This window comes from Pipistrellus kuhlii, unplaced genomic scaffold, assembly GCF_014108245.1.
Source record: "Pipistrellus kuhlii isolate mPipKuh1 unplaced genomic scaffold, mPipKuh1.p scaffold_m20_p_3, whole genome shotgun sequence".
Classification (NCBI taxonomy): Eukaryota; Metazoa; Chordata; class Mammalia; order Chiroptera; family Vespertilionidae; genus Pipistrellus; species Pipistrellus kuhlii.
In genome coordinates, this window is record NW_023425529.1 from 131823845 (window position 1) to 131844436 (window position 20592).

General features: G+C 37.5%; 1 protein-coding gene across 9 annotated transcripts in view; it reads right to left on the minus strand.

Annotated features, from left to right (window-relative positions):
• KLF12 (Kruppel like factor 12) overlaps window positions 1–20592 on the minus strand; it is a 408906-nt gene that overhangs the window by 313640 nt on the left and 74674 nt on the right. For 2 of the 9 annotated variants that reach the window (XM_045588699.1, XM_045588698.1), the window contains one exon: window positions 1971–2087. The exons of the other annotated variants lie outside the window; for them this stretch is intronic. The gene's annotated coding sequence lies outside the window, so the exon portion shown is untranslated. The remainder of the gene's footprint in view (window positions 1–1970; window positions 2088–20592) is intronic. 9 annotated transcript variants of the gene reach the window in all.

Here is a 20592-nt window from a genome sequence, read left to right on the forward strand (position 1 = left end):
AGTTTCTTAATTAAGAACTCTGTTCACCAGCATGCAGAGCCCCAATTAGACTCGTCATCTCTCATGTGGAACCCATACAATACTACTATCAATATGCCATCAAAATACAGTTTGAAAACTGAAAATAAAACCTTGTGATGGGTAATAGGTACTTCCAAATCTTGATTAAAGAACTTTTCTCTGAGAATATATAAAACTAAAGAGAATGTTTTGGAAAACAAATGTCATTATGCTTTGTAGAAGGTCTTGAAAAATATTTTTTTAATGTATCTACCAAAATTTCTACATCAATGTTTTACAATGGAAGCTCCCTATAATCTGGCCTCATGTTCCTTTACTTCCCACGCTCCTGACTGCCCACTACTGAGCTATCTGCTAGACCCCATTCATCTCATTCTTGCTTCTGCCACATGCCCAGCCACTGCCCAGCCAGAGTTCAGTATCAACTAAACACTGACTTTCTGCAAATCCTGTCCCAATGTCACATGAGTATGATCAGCCTTATCTACTTTATATACAACTCTTCCCCCACAACTCAGACCCAATTCTATATTTTCTCCTGAAATTTACAATTCACCATGTAATTATATACACAGCCTGGCTATAGACATCTTTTTAAACTTACCCTATCTGAAAGCAGAGAAAGTATGGACCACCTATTTCTAAGTTTTGTTTTCACAACTAGATTGCTAATTCTGAATCTTACATTTATCTTTATTCCTAGAAAATCTAGGTATTCAGTAAATACTTGATGGCTTATTAATAAAAATAAAATTACTATGATATGACTTTTTCCCAAAAAAAAATGTATGTATATTTTTAAACTGATACATGGGTTTAATGTTGAATGGGTTTTTTATTTAACCCACAATTATTTGGTAACTACCCTAACAAGTACCTCAGAAAACATCCATTACAAATTCCTAATATGCAACACCTCATGAATATTAAAAGTGCCAACTATATATGCTAATCATTCATACATTCTTCTTCATCTCCTCTTGTAACCCTTGGCACACATACAAATTAAAACTGGTGCTGCCTGCCCTTCTAAAAATCACTATTTATTGTTTAATACAAACATATAAAAATAGGTTTGCTTTTAGTTCTGATTAGAAAAGTACCACCTACATACTCTCAAAAAGATAATGCCTATTCTCTACCTATAAACCAATTAAAATCACTTGATAATCTAGTAGCAAACAGTAGATACAAACATTGTTACCATATTTGGAATATGCCCTTTCATAAATGTATACACATAACAGAAGTTCTAGAACTTGCTCATTAAATCCTGGCTCCATACTTCCAACTGCTGATACCTTGAACTATTTAGCCTCCTGATAATTCTGTTTCCTAATCTGTAAAATGGTAAACTCTGATGAATGTTGTGAACATTAAATGATATAATTAATGTAAAGCACTTAATAAAGTGTCTAACATATAGAAAATTTTCAATGTTGCTCTATATCCTTGGCATAAATGCCATTTTGTCATCCACTTCATTCTGTTGGAAATACCTGGTAGACAAACTCCCCTATCAATAAATTAAAAAAATATTTCATTTTGAACAGAGGCCTAATGTTCTTTATACCAATGTACCATATTTATTCAACTGTTATTGCTGCTGGACATTTTTAATGTTTCACTATCTTTCCTAACAAGGATTCTGATGAACATAATCGTAGCCAACTCTTTGCATATATTCATAATTACATTTTTGGAATAAATTCCTAGAAGTAAAATTTCTGGTCCAAAGGGTACTCACATTTTAATTTTATTTTTTATAATTTCAGAGGAAGGAAAAGGTAGAGATAGAAACATTAATGATGAGAGAGAATAATTTATTGAATGCCTTCTGCATGCCCCCTACTGGGGATTGAGCCTGCAATTGGGCATGTGCCCTTGACCGGAATCAAACCCAGAAACACTTCAGTCCACAGAGCCAAACCAGCTAAGGTGGTGCTCACATTTTAAATGTTTACACTTCCTTCCCCAGTGAAGTATAAGCTTACACATGTTTCAACAAGCATATTCACCACAGCCTCCTCAACATTGGTATGGACATCTTTTCAACCTTATCCAATCTGAAAAAAGGAAAAAATGATCCTACTTCATACTACTTGAACTACATGCAGTAAACTAATTCATTGGTTTACTGGTCTTTGTCTTATTTTGTGAAATCCCTGTTCAAATCTTTTCCCATCTTTATTTTGGGGCAGCTACCTTATTCTGGCTAAAAGGTTTCTTTCTTTAAAATATTACATTTTCACTATCACATATGGCAAATGTTTTTTGTTTGTTTGTTTGTTTTTCCCCAGCTTATGGTTTGGATTTAAATTTACAACATTTTTATCACAGAGATGTGTGTAATTTTCCAGTCAAGCATATCAATCTATTTGGGGTTTCTGGATTTGGTATCACTCTAGAAATTTCTTCCTAAAATAGATTTATAAAAGTATATTCACCTAAATCTTACTTTAGTACCTTTTGCACATTACTCTGATTCCTTTTTCTGAAGTAAAGCACTGGGGAGATGTATTTGAAATCTTAAGAGTATCATATCTGAAAATATCTCACGTTGAAAAACCATAATGCCTAGGCAAATCACTCTATAAAGGATAATGTAGAAACAGCTTTATCTAAGCTTTCAGAATAGAACATCATAAAAAGGTACATCATATGCACTGGCTTCATATTTTAGCAATTATTTTTTTTTATCCCAGTCCATATACCTCTATTGTACTTCCTGGGCCTGTATATCTCATAGCTTACTTCACATCTGGACTCAAATTTTGGGGGAAATGGCCTCAGAGGTCCCTGTTATAAAGTGCTGAGAATTTTTCCTTTTATTCTATAGCAGCTCTTAGCTGGAAGTAATACATGCATTTGTATTAATTTAATTACTGAATCATGGAAGAGATAATGACAATTTTTGATGGTCAAAACAGTAGCTATAAATGATAGAGAAAGAGAGATGAGAGATAGATAGATAGATTTATAGATTTATAGGTTTATAAATTTATCGATATATAGATATATATGGTCCAGGGAGAGAAGGAAAGACCTAATATAGCTTTTGTTTCTTGTTTGTTTATATTAGTTTATCTTTCTTAGAAAAATATAAAGTCAGGTTGAAGCCAAACAAAACACTGGTAAATAGCCCTTCTTTGAAAGTAATCAATCTTTCCCTCACACATTTTTAGAAAAGATGAACATCATCATTTAAAAAAATCATTCCTGAAGGGTTGAAAGAGAAATACATATTTCATCCTAAAGTGATCAGCTGAACTGTGTTATTTTGGTATTATTTCATGCTCTTAAAGACAGGTAAATGTCAGCATCCTTTCAGATGCTCTTCAGTTTTAAATTGTACGCAAACAAAATAAAAATAAAAACACATTTGATCTGTAAGACTGGTAACCAAACAGCAATAACTCAAACCTGTATAGAGTTGTACAGTCTATAGAGATTTTTCATAAACTTTATTTTATTTAGTATTGACATCTTAGTGTAGGACAGGGATTTTAGTGAGAAAAGGAATTCAACCTGAATTAACAAATCTAGTAAGTGGAAGGGCTTGAACCCAGGACACCTCATCATCCCTCAAATCTAGAGTATATATTAGTTACCCAACATGCACAGCAGCCACCACTCCTGCACCTCTGAATGCCCCCTTCTTCAAAGGCCTGCATATTCACTAAGCCATCACACATTGCTCTCCAACCACTTCTATCTAGTCAGCCATGGATTCTCTAGTGCTTAATATTCTATGGCCCATTATTTTGTACTAGTGTCCTAGTGCATGGGTTCGTGCACATTGAAAGGAAATTAATTAGAATAAATATTTTGATATTGCTACTTGCCCTTTCTCTACAATAGTATCAGCCAAATTCACAATCAATAATGACAGATCGAAACACACGTGTGCGATTGATGTCAGTGAGAACTTTATATGTATCCTGCATGCGCGAGTCAAGTTCGTCATATATATGTGTGTGTGTGTGTGTGTGTGTGTGTGTGTGTATGTATATGTATATGTATATGTATATATAAAATAAACTTGCTTCATAAGACATGCTTTCTGATTTAGCTAAACTTTTTCCAGGCTAGTGAAGTACCCCCAACTTCTCTTTCAAGTAATTATCAGCAACACAACAGTGAATATCAACACAAAGCAGATTATTATTGTAGATCACACAGGGAGAACAAAGGGTAAAATATTTAACTACAGCAGTGTTTGACTATATTCTGTGCATTTAGAAAACCTGAAGTAATTTTCATGTTCCATCATTTCTTACTTCTTCCCAGTCACATCAAGTTTCTAAACTTTCTAAATCTCTGTTTTCTGGCTAATTAAAAGGAAATAGGATTCTACTGAGTCTCCTATTCACAAGTGTAAAATGTTTTCACCTGGCTAGAAAGCAAGTCATGTTCCTGGGCTGATGAAAGTCTAAGGAGGCTAGTCGCTAGGAAGAGGAAAACAGGTGTTGCTACGTGATGTCATTTCCTGGTGCCCACAGAGACCTTCTCCAGGCTTGGGTGGGGGCCACATTTTGCACCATGGGGTCTTGGCAGCATTAGCTGTGACTTTGTGGTATGTCGCTCTGGGGTGGTGGCAGGGCCTGTGTCCCACTTAGGGGAAGCCGAGTGTTGCTTTATCAGCACCAGGTCTGTAAAGCCGTTTATTTTTAATTGACCAGTGGGTGTCATGGCAGCTCCTGCATTGAGTGTCTGCCCCCTGGTGGCAAGTGTGTGTCATAGCAACTGGTCGGATGGTAGGAGGAACACTTAGCATGTTAACCTTTTATATATGTAGCTTACTGGTAAATCACTTTCTCTCCCACTTACAGATAAGTCTGAAGTGATTGTTAGTTCTTCCAAGATAAAGCCTTTTGTAACTTCCCACAGTAACAAATGTAAGAGCTAAAAACTGATTGTTAATAAATCAGAACAGGGAGGTTATGTTCTAAAAAATGAAAAACAAGCTATTTTTAAAAGCCCTGCATGACACTAAACCAGACATGCTGTCCCTGTGCCCACCAGCAGGCTCCCAGATCTGCTCAAAGTGCACACACAAGAACAGCCCAACAGGCACACAGTGTTCTCAAGGTGGACTCAAGGTTTTTAAAACTGAGGAGGTGGTGATATTTTTTTTTTATCCCAAGGCCTGGGGTGAGTTGCCTGGAAGCTTTACTTTACAAAACAGGCTTTTCACGTTTGCTGTAGCCAGCAGGGGCCCCTGGGTGGGGCAGGAGGAGGCAGAGAAGGAAGGAAAGAGAGAAGCAGAGTCAGCAGGAGAAGGTCCTCTCACTCCCAATGATGAAATTCCTAGGAGGTTCCCATTGCTTTATAAAATGTGAAAGAATAAGTAGGTGGAGGGGAGAGGGAGAGCCAGTGCCTTCTCTGCCATGCCAAGACAGGTCTCATGTTAATTAATGTATAGCCCAAGTGTTAACTTTGTCATGCTATTTTTATCTCTGATGAAAGTACAGTTGTTTATTTTAAAACTCCCAACTATTAAAAACAAAACAAAACAAAAAAAAAACACCCAAAATGCTTTGCACAAGCACCTATTCCTCACCCTCCAACCCATAGATATCAAGTTTCCTCCTTCCTTATATAAACCCTAGAAGCCCAGTGCACAACATTCGTGCAGTCGGGGGGGGGGGGGGGATCCCCTCAGTTTGGCCTGTGCCCTTCAGCATTCTGAGAGCCCCAAGGGGGCGGACATCCTTAAGCAGCAGTTGGACATCCTTAGCACTGCCATGGAGGCGGGCAAGGCTCCCACCACAGCAGCTGAGCTCACCAGCCTTCAATCCAACTTGTGGCTGAGCAATGCTCCCCCTGTGGGAGAGCACTGACCATCAGGGGGCAGCTCCTGCATTGAGCGTCTGCCCTCTGGTGGTCAGTATGCTTCATAGCGACCGCTGGTTCCACTGTTCAGTTAATTTGCATATTACCCTTTTATTATATAGGATAGTGGTTCCATCTTCCACCCAGCCTGCTGTATTCACTCCAAAGGATGGATTCCCTGTCAATACATGCAGTCACACATTGAGACATGGTGTATGAACTCATCTTTTACAGCTTCAATCACATACAAGGCATCCATCCTCACCATCATGAAGACCCACTGGATTCACCAATTCATTGAACATAAGATTGCATCAACATTTTGCTCATAAGATCATTTTCTAAGATATATTTGTCAATATTTAACTCATTAATATAGTGGATCACCTATTTTTAGCATTTGGTTTATGCCTAGCAACCTCATGCATTCTTCTGGATAATGTGAACATATCCTATGATCTGTAAGTTCTGATTAGTGGGAGTGAACTCCCATTATGATAATGTTGACAATTCATAACTTTGAGGAAACCAACCAACTTTATGATGTTTCTTTAAAACAGAAAGTATTTAAACTAGTCATGAGCGAGGGAAACCTATAGATAGAGAAATAGCTGTAATGCTATCATTGTCTCTCTCTTTTCTTGAACAAAAACATAATTCTTTTGTAAGCCATATTAATGCACAAGCAAATGCAAAGCACAAAATTGTCACTATTAAAAACTGGGATGGGGTACATAATAAAAGTTGTGCGGATGAAACCATTCCATTCTTCATGTGGCAGTGGTTACATACTACAAAATTGCATGGAACTAAACACACACAAATGAGCATATGTAAAAGTGGTGCTATCTGCATAAGTTCTGCAAATTGTGCCAGTGTCTTGGTTTTGATACTGTACTACAGTCATGCACAATGATGTTACCACTTAGGCGAAACTAGGTGAAGGGATACAGGCATATGAAACCTGTATTGGATGGGAGGTGATTTCTTATGAAACTATAATTATTAAAAAAGAAAGCCCATCAGTTGCAAAAACTATTTGCTAAACACACATATATACATCATACACACACACACACACACACACACACTTAGTCAAGTCAATCAATATTTCTTAAGCTCACAGTGCTGCCTGACACTGCTCTACATGCTGGACCTATAGACAAAAAATGATATTATCTTGATCTTGATGAACTCCCAGCCTAGTCATCACCACAAAAGTAGTGAATGGAGGGAAAAAAGGTTCAATTGTACATTAGATGGAGAAAGCCTGGGAAGATCTGCAGTTGGTCCATGTCATAGTTGAGCTTGACATAGAAGCAAATGTATTTCTAATCAACATTCTATGCCAAAAATAAATGGTTAGGTGTAACTAATATAAATGCTCATATTAACATTAAAAATCTTTAATTCTGGCTGAAACCGGTTTGGCTCAGTGGATAAGAGCGTCGGCCTGAAGACTGAATGGTCCCATTTTCGATTCTGGTCAAGAGCATGTACCTTAATTGCAGGCACATCCCCAGTAGGGGGTGTGCAGGAGGCAGCTGATCGAGTTTCTCTCTCATCGATGTTTCTAACTCTCTATCCCTCTCTGTTCCTCTCTGTAAAAAAAAAGAAAAAAAAATCAATAAATTATATATTTTTTAAAAATCTTTAATTCTGGAGAGAAGTTTCTGCTGAATGTATTTCTAACATAAAGGCAAAGAAATGTTCAGTTAGCATAAGCTGACTTATTTTCCAAGAGAGGGAATCACGGTGTTTGGCTTAAAAATCTCAATGTTACTTTTAAAATGCTTTCTGATGTCTTCAAAAATGTTATTAAAATTATTCAAGCTAAATTTATAGCTGACTTTAAAACATATAAAACTGAGGGGTAATAATATCCTAGGAGGAAAAAACAAATAAACTACCTTATATTATTAGAATTTAAACATCCATAACTAATAAAAGAACATCAATCTGGAAGAGAGATCACTATTTTTCCTAATACAGCATGAATTCACTTGCATGCTATGTACTTTACTGGAAAAGTTTCGTAAAAGCCACAATTTCATTTTGACTTAATATGAACTTTTATTTAAGAGAACTTTCTCCTTGATTTTGCTCAATTTTCAATTAATAATATCTCAATATTTTAGTTTTAACTTAGTCTCTCTGCTAAGTTGACTTTATCAGATCTTTGGACTCCCTAATATTTCTAATACTAGAGGTCCAGTGCACAAAATTCATGCACTCAGGCCTGGCCTGAGCCCTCTCACAGTCCAGGAACCCAAAGGGGATGTCTGATTGACAGCTAAGGCCAGCTCCCCACAGGGTCCTAAGCTGGCAGTCAGACATCCTTAGTGTTGCCACAGTCATTCACCAGCCATGAACCCAGCGCAGGGCTTCTGGCTAAGCAGTGCTCCTGACCACCAGAGAGCAGCTCTTGCATTGAGCATCTGCTCCCTGGTGGTCAGTGCATGTCATAGCAACTTGTCATTTCGCCATTCAGCCATTCAGTCTATTGCATATTAGCCTTTTATTATATAGGATTATATCTGGAAAATGTCACATCAGAAAACACAATTCTGAAAAATTTTAAAAATCAGAAAGTGCCAGTATTGTGCTTTTGACTTACTAAAGATTTATTACAAAAATATACTTTTGTAAATAGGAGAAAATAAAAAATAAAGAATCCATATTGGGTTTCAAAACTTAATAGAATTAAGATAAAGATGGAAATTCTACAGATACCTTGAGCCTCAGCAGGGACGATCATTCGACTCAAGAGGGCAGAGGCAAAGATGGCAATGTTGACTACACAAGACTTGATTTACACATAGCAACACCCTGTAATGCCCCAAATCTTTCACCCATGACCTGTCATCCAAAAATTCAATATAAAATAATGCCTTCTATTGTTAATTAGAAATTATGTATTATGGATTGTTCATAAACCAAAACACACGAGAGTAAGTCCTAGAAGTTCTCATTACAATAAAAAAAAATCTTTTCTTTTCTTTTTTTCTGCTATTTTTATGGTTTCCATATTAAGAAGGGTGCTAATTAAACTTACAGCAGTAATAATTTCACAGTATATGTAAGTCAAACCATTATGCTGTGCATCTTAAACTTATATAGTGATTATATGTTAATTACATCTCAATAAAACTAGTAAAAAAAGGATGTTTAAGCAAAATTAACATGATTTACTATGGTAAGGAATTTTCTTGTTTTCCTGTTAAATATATTTGACCTAAAAATTTATCAAGAAATATTAAACAGCCCTAAATAAATGACTAGAGATTATAAATTATGAGACTAAGAGTATTTATTTTTTAAATGTCATTTATCTACAAAAAGAAAGCATATTAATTCAATGCAGTCCCAATAAGAATCTGAAAAGTACTATTTATCTGATGTTTTGTGGAGCTTTATAATCTGACCTAAAATATATTCATAAATATAAAGGGCCAAGAAAAACTTCTTACATGGGGGAAAAAAACACAAAAATATGAATGTCAAAAACTAGGTGTGGTGTTAAACATACATTCTGGATAAAGTAACTCAACTACAGATATCATATATTAAAATATCCAAATGGCAAACAAGATATATAGGTTTGTTAATTTAAATGTTCTTAGAATGTCATGTCTCTGAAAACTTAATCTGCCACAGACTTTGGGAAGAAATCATCACATCACTTCACATATACTTTTGTGTCTACCATGTGTAACTAATATAAAATGCTCATATTAACATAAGGTTCACATTAACATAAGGTGTCTACCATTTTCCAGACATAGTGTCACATAGTAAAATTGAACAGTCATCCCAAGCAAACAGGACTCATGCCATCATGGAGAGCATCTAGTTAAAAGAGATGTATGTGCTCCATGCCATCTAAATATGGAATACAGGACTATACAATTCAGACCACCCTTTGCTCCTGAAAAACTAACTGATGCCCCACGCAGATACACTGAACACCCACAGTCCTGGTCTAGGGCAGAGAAATCCAGAGACCTAGGGGGCCTCCATCAAGCCAGGAACAGTTTCAGGAATGAAATGGACTTCTAAGTACTATAAACTCAGTGCCAACATACTCCCTTATTTTCAAACCACTTAAGATTGAATAAGAGATTCTTAAAATACCTCATTTAGACACAAAAAAAATTATACTACAAAACAATGCTGCTGCAAAAACCAGTTTGGCTCAGTGGATAGAGCCTCAGCCTGCGGACTGAAGGGTCCCGGGTTCGATTCCAGTCAAAGGCATGTACCTTGGTTGTGGGCACATCCCCAGTAGGGGGTGTGCAGGAGGCAGCTGATTGATGATTCTCTCTCATTGATGTTTCTAACTCTCTATCCCTCTCTCTTCCTCTCTGTAAAAAATTAATAAAATATATTAATAAAAAATTAAAAAACAGCAATGCTGTTGTTACTGATAGGCATTTTCTCCACAATTCCTCTGGGAAGGAGCACTCCTCTCTCCTTAAACACACATCCATATACAATACACACATACAACCCAGATTTTCAAAAGCTGAGGTACTAAAACATGTTTATACCAAGTCTCACAATAATGTATGTCTTAGCAAAGCAGGTTAGAATGAAAACCACTCTTTTGATTTCCATCCACACTATCTTATACCTCTCCAAAGACGCCTTGACTTAAAAGCTTGACATCCTTGACCCCTCCTCCTCCACCCAGACCTTTGTCATTCTATCAGCTGCCAAGTCCTATGAGTTCTGAGGATGGCTCTCAATTTGAAATCTTTTCCATTCGCAGTGCCACAATTGTCTAGGAATAAATAAAATTCACACTATGACCCCAAACCACATCTTGAAAATCATTCCCCACAGTGTACACATTTTAGCCACATCTTTGCTCACACCATTCCTTTCACCTCAAACACCTCTGACATAAGTTCCATCTTCCCAGCTTAGCTGTAAAGCAACTTCCTCAAAGAAAGTATGTGCTAATTCTCACCATCTCTAAATCACCCTCTCTCATGCCTTTCACAGGCCTTGAGAGGCAGTTACTTGTGTAAGTATTTATTATGGAAGTATTTACGGATTTAGGTAAGGAAAACACTTGCCTTGTCCCACCCAGTTCAAAGATGTGTCTTATGCATCTTTTTATGAGTACCATGCTTCAGATGGGACTGCACACAGGAGATGATTAATAAATATTTATCAAATAGAATTGAACTTGAACATTCCATTTCATCATTAAGATACTGACATTCTCAAAGGCAAGCATTGTGTCAATGGGCTAAATTTTTGATGAGTGAGAGGACGGGAACTTTAATAGCTCAATTGATTGTGGCACCTGTTATTTCCTAAAACTCATCAAAATCACTAACATCTGCAGCTCAACGTCATGAAAAAGAAATCCAAAATCAAAGATACGGCAATGAAATTCCTCTAGATATCTCTGGCTTACACACACACACACACACACACACACACACACACACACAGCAAAAAGGGGTGAAGGCCAGGATAGGACAGTGAAGTTTGTACAGCAATCTTTTGAGTCAGAATGCCTTAGTCCACTCGTGCCTCCACACTTGCTACAGTGTGAATGCATTCAAGATATATAAACTCTCTGCACCTTAATTTCATCATCTGCAAAATTAAGATTATGACATACTACCTCCTTCATATAAAACATCTATATGCCAAATAGGTACTATATAAGTGTTTGCTATTATTATTTTCTGTGATGCAGATGGCTTATGCATAACTGAATTAAATATTTAGAATGAGGGTATCCGCTAATTTTTAAGAGATAAGATCTCAAGTGCAATTAGCAGCAGGACGACCCAATCTTGAAAATGGATATGACCTGGGAGCAGCTCCCTCTGCCAGGCATATTCCATATTTTTACCATAATAATGATATCAAAAGGTCAGAGGGTCCCAAACACTGCTTAAAAGAAGCAAACCCAGGATAGGAACTGTTTTGACTCAGCTATGTTAAACACTTGGAGGAAGAGCCATAAGAATCCTAGTTACACAGATAATAATTTAATTTTAAAAATTTAAGAAAAAATAATCATAAAAGAATCCTAGTTACAGCCTGAATTTGAACTGACTGAAAGGTTTAATGGATTGCTGAGCCTTAACATCAATTAAGACCTGATAAGTATGTCCAAAAGGGTAATAAAATAATTCAGAAGGTCCTCATAAATATGTAACATTAAATATTTGCAATGTGTCATTCAAGCAAACAGATACAATCTTTGCTTCAGAGAACAGAAACTCATAAAGCATTTAAATGAATATGAGAAAAGCATTAACTGAGGCACAAATTAAAACTGAGACAGCACAATGATCTCTATGGGCCAGAAGACTTTCTAGTATCAGGATATCCCAGGAGACGCAGCAAAGTAAGAAGAAACAGAGCAAGAGGGGAATCAGAGATTCAAGAAGCAACAAAAGATTAATCAGGATCTTCCTCAAGATTATCCAAACACAGAGAGAGAGACACACACACACACACACACACACACACACACACAGGAGGAGGAGGAGGAGGAAGAGGAGGAAGAGGAGAAAAAGGAGGAGCAGGAGGAGTAGAAAGAGAAGCAGAGGAGGAGGAGGCGGTTGTTGGAGGAGGGGGGGGGGGAGAAAGGGGGATGGAAGAGGAAGAAAAGTAAATAAGATTCCATGCATGATAAGTAGAGTCTGACTAATTGAAAAACCTCTCCCCAAGGTTAAACTGAGATTGCCTCCATGAAATACTACTTTTTCATTAAGTCTGTAAACTTGAAAGATTAGATGAAATAAGAGTCTAGCACTGCTCAAGCTTTTCTAATTACCCTGCTAATGGCCAGATTGGGGGGGGGGGGGGAATTAAGATTCTCCTTTGACAGATTAATCCATTTAAAATATCAAAAATTAATACACTCAAATGTTTCAGAAGAATAGGCTATGTTTAGTAATGACTAAATAAGGGTGTGAGGAAGGAGGACCAGGAAAAGAAAATTCACAGTGGTGTGACTGAAGATCATTCTGTCAGTGATAAAACAGTTCAATGAAACTGAGACAACTACAAAATTCACTCTAATCTGCCAACAAACACAGTACAGACCCCAGTGGACAAATGGAAATTAACTTGTGTGTGTGTGTGTGTGTGTATGTGTGTGTGTGTGTGTGTATGTGTGTGTGTAAAAGCAATGGTTTTAGTGTTTCTTGATATTTTTACTAAAATAAAGTAAATTCTGCCGAAGCCGGTTTGGCTCAGTGGATAGAGCGTCGGCCTGCGGACTGAAAGGTTCCAGGATCGATTCTGGTCAAGGGCATGTACCTTGGTTGTGGGCACATCCCCAGTGGGGGGTGTTCAGGAGGTAGCTGATCGATGATTCTCTCTCATTGATGTTTCTAACTCTCTATCCCTCTCTCTTCCTCTCTGTAAAAAAATCAATAAAATATATAAAATATAGTAAATTCTAATCCTTAAGTGTCTTAGAACAGTAAAAGCCACCAAGATTCCATTTATAAAGAGCATCGATTAATTACTTAATGCAAAGGAACAAAGGTAGTTTATGTGGTAAAAAGACATAACAGGTTTATATTTTTCTCCTAGGAAGACTCCCTTGACAAAAGTTTGCATTTCTATATTTAAGGAAATGTTTGTTTTCAATAAAGACTAAAATTGTCAAAATTGGTCAATGGATTTGTTATGTTAAGTTGGGCTGATCTTCACAGCAATTGCTGTTTAGATGAAAGAAGAAAGCATTAAACATAAAACACCCCTATGTTTACCCACAAGCTTATAAGAAGTTTTGCATCTATACATATAGTCACCAACAATATACAATATTCTTTAGCAGATCAAGTTTCATTTCCATGCCTTTTTGGCAAAACAACAACCCATTGTGGTAATCAATGAATAACTTCTCAGTCAGAACAGAAATAAAAACCCTCTTACACTTTGCCCTTAGATGAATGCCTCATCAGAGTCCCTAGGAAAATAAGCCACCTCACAAACAGTAACAGCGAGGAGGAAAAACCTGTCAGGCCCAAATTATAGACACAAGGCCTCAAACTCCACCCTGGAACCACCACTGCTTCTACCCTCTTCCTTTACTAACACAGTCATTTGGGATCCCAATTCTGCATCAGTGAGACAGGATGATGAAAACACCTGCTTTGCAACAACCTCGCAGCAGCAAGCACACCTAGAACCTAGATATTCGATTGTAATACCACTCACCAATAACAGGAGCCAGGTCTCTCTGGAGAAATGGCTGATTTTAGGACTGAGGCAGGAAATACAGTATGAATGTGTAGCTTCTTGCAGTACCAGAGAAGTACAATTAAAAACAAACACAAGCCGAAACCGGTGTGGCTCAGTGGTAGAGCATCGGTCTGCAGACTAAAAAGTCCCGGGTTCGATTCCGGTCAGGGGCATGTATATTGGTTGCGGGCACATCCCCAGTAGGGGGGTGTGCAAGAGGCAGCTAGTTGATTTTTCTCTCTCATCGACGTTTCTAGCTCTCTATCTCTCTCCTTTCCTCTCTGTAAAAAAATCAATAAAATATATTTTAAAAAAATAATAAAATAAAAAAAATAAAAAATAAAAACAAACACAAAACAAAACAAAACAAAACATGATAACTGAGGTTTGTCAAAGGGATACTGAGGCCAAGTAAAAGAATACCCAATGACCAAAACTGGAACAATATGGTCAACAAAATGATTATAATTCCAAGAATAAAATAAAAATCCACAGGTCTATACTGATATAAGTGGGAATAAGGAAGGGATAGAAATGGATGGAATGGGAAGGGATAGGGTGGGGTGCGGTGGGGTGTGGTGAGCAGATAAATAGATGAAAAACAAATGAGTAAGGAAGAAGAGACAAGTCTCATAAGTTGGAGAATTCCAAATAATTTCTCTGTACACTGTACCTTCAAGAAAGTGCAGCATAACTCCCATTCCTTAAGTGACTTCTTTCCACAGACTACCAGTGAGAAAAGAAGGAAAGAGAGGGACTTTATGGTGGAGAAACCCTGTCTCAACCAGGTAATCGAGGGCAGCAGCCACCATGAAAGTCATTTCCATAGTATACACTGTTGATCTGATGTAATGAGAATGGCATTTTACCTCTAGGATCCTCCTCTCAAAAACCTGTAAACTCCAGAGCAATCACAGGAAGAACATCAGACAAATACTAATTGAGAGACATGCTACAAAATATTTGACCAGAACTCTGCAAGCTGTCAAAGTCATCAAATACAAGGAAAGTCTGACAACTGTCAGAGCTTAGACAAAGTCAAAAACACAAAACCACAAAATGTAGTGAGAGCTGCTGGATGGGATCCTAGAACAGATAAAGGACAGTGGGTAAAACTGAAGTGGCATGAAGCAAGGATGGACTTTAGTTTCATGAATTATAGTACATATACAATACTAATGTAAATTGTCAATATAGGAGAACTGGGTGTGGGGTATATAAAAATCTTCTATACTACCCTCACATTATTTCTGTAAATCTAAAATATTTTAAAATAAAATTTAATTTTTAAAAATACCTGCCTCATCTCAAAATTAAATTTTAAAAGGTTTCTGGAAGGAAGCTGTTGTTTGCTGGTATACAGTTCTATTTACAAAAGAAGAATAAGTTGTAGAGATCTGCTGTGCAGCACAGTGCCTATAATTACTACTACGGAAGTGTGCACTGAAATGTGTTAAGAGGGTAAATTTCATTTTAAGTGTTCCCCCCCCCAAAAAAAGCAATGGGACACAGAAACTCTTGGAGGTAATAGATGTACTTATACTTTGATTACATTGATGGTATCATGGGATATGCGTATGTTCAAACTCATTAAATTATATACACTAAATCTGTGCAATCCTTATATATCATACTTCAATAAAGCTGCAAAAGATTATGGAAGCACATACTGTGTTCACTGGCTACACCTTTTTAAAAATGTATTAAAAATTGATATTATACTTTCCATCTGTTTTGCAAAAGGAAAAACATATTCCAGTTATTTTGAGGAGTCCTTAGAGGTTTGTTTTTCCACCTGAAAAAAAAGGTTACTATGACATCAGGTGGGGCATTTAGAGAGGATCACAGGAGAAGAGTTACCCTTAAGAGATTATAAATTAGAAATTAATCATATAAGGTTGTTGGTTTCTGGACTATAGTTGAGATTGCTCAAATACACAATAACCACTCTAATAGGAAATGTTTAAGTATCATTAACAGAATTCTCTCTATTAACAAACATTATGGGTTGATTTTTTTTACCACATATTTTCATCTGATAATTTTACTACTGTGTTCTATATAGGCAAAGACTACTCTGCTCTTTCTTACTACACCATTGTAGATATTAATTACATTTATTATCTCTTTACTGGCATGAGGTCTTCTGTAAATTATTCATTTTAACATATACCATATACACTGAGTGGCCAGATTGTTATGATCTCTGAATGCATAATAACCTGGCCACTCAGTGTATTTGTATCTCAAATGGATATCAAAATATTCTATTATAGACTTTTGATGGAGATCAACCACCTATTTTCCCTGAGCTTTCTATCAGCCAGTGCAAAGGGGACAACTGATCAGGTGCACTATTTATAGTATCTTTGATATCAAATAAATGAGGTACACTCAAGAGAAGTACACCGAATGGCAAGATTATTATGCGTTCAGAGATCAAAATATTCTGGCCACTCAGTGTGTGTGTGTGTGTGTGTGTGTGTGTGTATTTTTAAATTATAACAATATGAAACTTAATTATGTATATTGCAACTGGACATATATCTATCTTCCAAGAATCTTCTCAGGACCATCAATTCTTCATCCAACATAAATTCTGCTTAGTCCCTTCTTCTCCAGCCTGAGAGTGGCCTATGACCTTGACCTAACCAATCTGAACATTTTCCCATGAGCCTTGATTGGTTTGGTAAATGCTATTAAGGTATTAGAAGAAGTTTCTGCTCTTTCTCTAAGAATGTAAAATGTCCTTATGATAGAGGCAGCAATACTATTGCCACATTTTAATAGTCTTAGAGTAAAGCCAGCAGAAACAACAAAGCTTCCAGTGAATAGAGAAAGGGGTATTAATAGCCTAATTTAAACGGCTGCCTGGGGCTGTACTCAAAAGCAGCCTCACCTCTTGGACGAATCTATTCCATAAGTCAATAAACCATAAATCCTTTTTTGATTAAGCAAATTTGAGTTGGTGGATCAAAGCTGTGAATGTCAACAAACTTAAAAAGACAATGGCTTACATAAGGCTGTAGTTTCTATCTCTAGCATTCAAGGTACAAAGTCAAGCAGTCAGTTAGGGGTTGGTATAAAAGTTCTGCTTCCTTAGCTCTCAGAAAATCCATCACATTCCAAATCACAGTTCCACCTTTCCTAGAGTTTCAGTTTACTATGGCAGCTAGACCTCATATTGTCCATATTTCACACAACAGAAACAAAGAAGAGATGATGATACGGGGAAAAGAAATGGACTAGATGATTTCTAAGTGGGTTCATAGAATCTCCTGCACCATACATGCACTTACATCTCACTAGCTAGAACTCCCTTGGCCACATCCAGAGGCTAGACAATATCACTGCCATGTGGGCAGCCATGCATACGACTAAAAATTCTATTATCACAGAAGGAAAAAACAGACCTTGTGGGACAATCAGCCTCTACCACAGTTGGGATACCATATTTCCTAACCAGGACAACTTAGGCAAATCATATGCTACATAATAGGTGTTCTTTTAGAAACTGTAATTTAAAAGAGAGTAAGAAAAAACTTTTAAGGTGAGAGAGTATTAGAAAGTTTAAGGCATTAAATCATTGTACTACTTATAACTTGGGAGTCCCACAGAAAATACATACAGAGAGTCCAGCATATAACATCTAACCTCACATTTTAGTCACTGACCAGTGACTCTGGCAACCAAGGGCAAGGACGGGGGTACGTGCTCTTAACATGATGGAACACTAGGAACTTTGGGAATTAGCAAGTTCAAACAACTCACTTTACAAATGAGAAAACAGCGCATGACTTGCCCAGGAGCACAAACTAATGAGCGACAGTTTCAAGATAAGAATCCAGGTATCCTTGTAAAGACCGTTCGCATGATGTTCTGCCTCTATGTTCATGTGCTTTTTAGGGTGTCTGGCATACCAAGGTACCTATGTATTCTACGGACTCTGTTAGCATCTATTTCTCAAATCCACTCCATTCATTTAAATATCCTTAAAACACAAAACTCTGGTTACAGAGCAACTTATTAGAAGAAGAAAAAAAGATACTTGTGCTGATGGGTCACAACATATAAATCAATGTGCGGCATTTACATGGCAATCAAAGTATCTAAAGAGACTTGTAAACTGTATTTTCTTGGTTCTTTACAAGATGCAACAGAAAGCAAAAAAGCTTGTCCCAAGTAGGCCTGGTCTTTATACCACTCTACATGCTCATCACCAGAGTATGGAAACAATCCACTGCCTTGAACCTACTGCCCAGGGCGCCATAACAAGGCTTTTCTGCCTTTGGAGCTGATCTTATCTTCTCTGCAGGCAGAGCTCACTGTGGCTCAGCCCATGAAATAGACAAGATGTGTCCACAGAAGGTTTTCCATTGAACATAGAGAGTATGGATAAGCAATGCTGACAGAAGGAAAACAACAGCATTAGTCTACCCTAAACACAGTTGTTCCAGGCAGCAGGTGAGCAGTAAGCAATGGGTATAAAGCACTAGGCCCAGAGCCAGGAAAAATGGATGCATGGTAAGGCCTGGGAACGAGTCCAAGGTGAAATGGGCTGAGCAGGCACAGGTAACAATTGCAGAAAAAACTCCGTGAGCAACAGTGGACTGTTAAGGTGGGCAAGAAATGCCAAGGAAACAGGAACAAGAAGTACAAGCAGTGCCAACCCGATTCCAAGACTATTCTCAACCCAGTTCAGGTAAACGTGGGTGTGCCTAGCACCACAGACACAGAAAAATAAAACGGCCTGAAAGGTGGAAAGGAAGAGGAAAGGGGGAAACAGTTCCCAACCAGAGAAAATGATTTTGATAGGATTTAGGAGGTGGAAGAGGTATTGGGGAGGGAGGGAGGGAGGGAATGTAGAGGGAAAAGATGAAAGATGGAACCCACACTGTGACATGAGTGAAGAGCTAGGACCATATTGAGCATACTCACCAGCACATCAGTCATGCAACATATATGTAACCCAAATCTCACTGACTGCCACTTATTTCTGAAGCATTTGTTAGGGGTTTTTCCCCTGTATGTTTGTTGTAGTGACTTAAAGCCTTGTGTTTATTGCTCACTTGTCATTCTACTTACAGTAAAGATTAATAACACTGCATATGGTGTGTGATGAACAAGAAATCCAACTTATATGGCACTAGGTGTAAAATTATGCAGTATATCCCTTTGAGTGTATAAGAATCCTATTTAGCATACTTTCCTACACAGAGAAGTAAAACTTATTCAAGCATTTGCCATGCTTTGGTCTACTAACAAGCTCAGAAAAGTAATCTGTGAACATAAAAATTGTATTACCCGACTGTCAAACTAAAAAATGTTATTCTAAATCTACAGTAAACTCCAACTCATCCAAAATCTACTCCACCAAAAAGCCAACAGGACCATAGTTTGTTTTGGCTTTATTTCTACACGTAAAGAGGAGTGGAAAGTATTTAGAAGCCAGGCCTGTCTTGGGGAGGGAAGGGGAGGGAAATTCTTCTCCGTGGAAAGATAAACCTGCAGGCTCCCTCCTCCACTTTGGGACCTGCCCTGTTTCCCCGAAAATAAGACAGTGTCTTATATTAATTTTTGCTCCCAAAGATGCGCTAGGTCTTATTTTCAGGGGATGTCTTATTTTTCCATGAAGAAGAATATGGTACACATTTATTGTTAAAGGAAAATAAAGGAAATTTATTACCTGTATATGGTATGGTAGTACGGTAGTTGTCAACACAAACCAGACAAAACTGTGAATCCTATAGTATCAAGAATTTACTCATTTATTCAATGACAATCATGTCATCATCTTCTGGAACATCATCATAACAACCCAATTCCTGAATTTCCTGGTGAATTTCTTGTGACTCCATTTCTTTCAGAATCAGTGGACCAAATCTCTCATGTTTAGCAATAGCATTCTGAGACAGAGCCTGGGGGGGGCTTATTTTCGGGGGGATGCCTTATATTTCCCTCAGAAGGAAACCTGCAAGTAGGTCTTATTTTTGGAGGATGTCTTATTTTTGGGGAAACACGGTAGTAGTGAAGGAGAAAGTAGAATAGTAATGAGTGGGAAAATATTAATGAGCCCTTAGATAAGTAAAAAGGGATCCGGGACTGGATCTGGGCACAAAAGCCCAAGAAAGCTGTAGTGCTCTAAATAACAGGAGGGCCCAGAATTATTTTTTGAAGTTACTGGGAGCCATTAATGAAATGAAAGAAAGAGGAAGGAAGGAAGGAAGGAAGGAAGGAAGGAAGGAAGGAAGGAAGGAAGGAAGGAGGGAGGGAGGGAGGGAGGGAGGGAGGGAGGGAGGGAGGGAGGGAGGGAGTCACAGATCATGATGAGTGCCCAAGCCCAGGTTGTTGGATCCTGATGACCAGGGAATTTTAAAAACATGGTCCAATATTCAATTTCAACCTTTTTTGTTTCTGAACTTTTAACTTTTCAGTTTATCTTCATAAAGCCAGCTCTATATGGTCTTTTTCATATTATAAAGAAAGCATACCCAGCCAGTGTGGCTC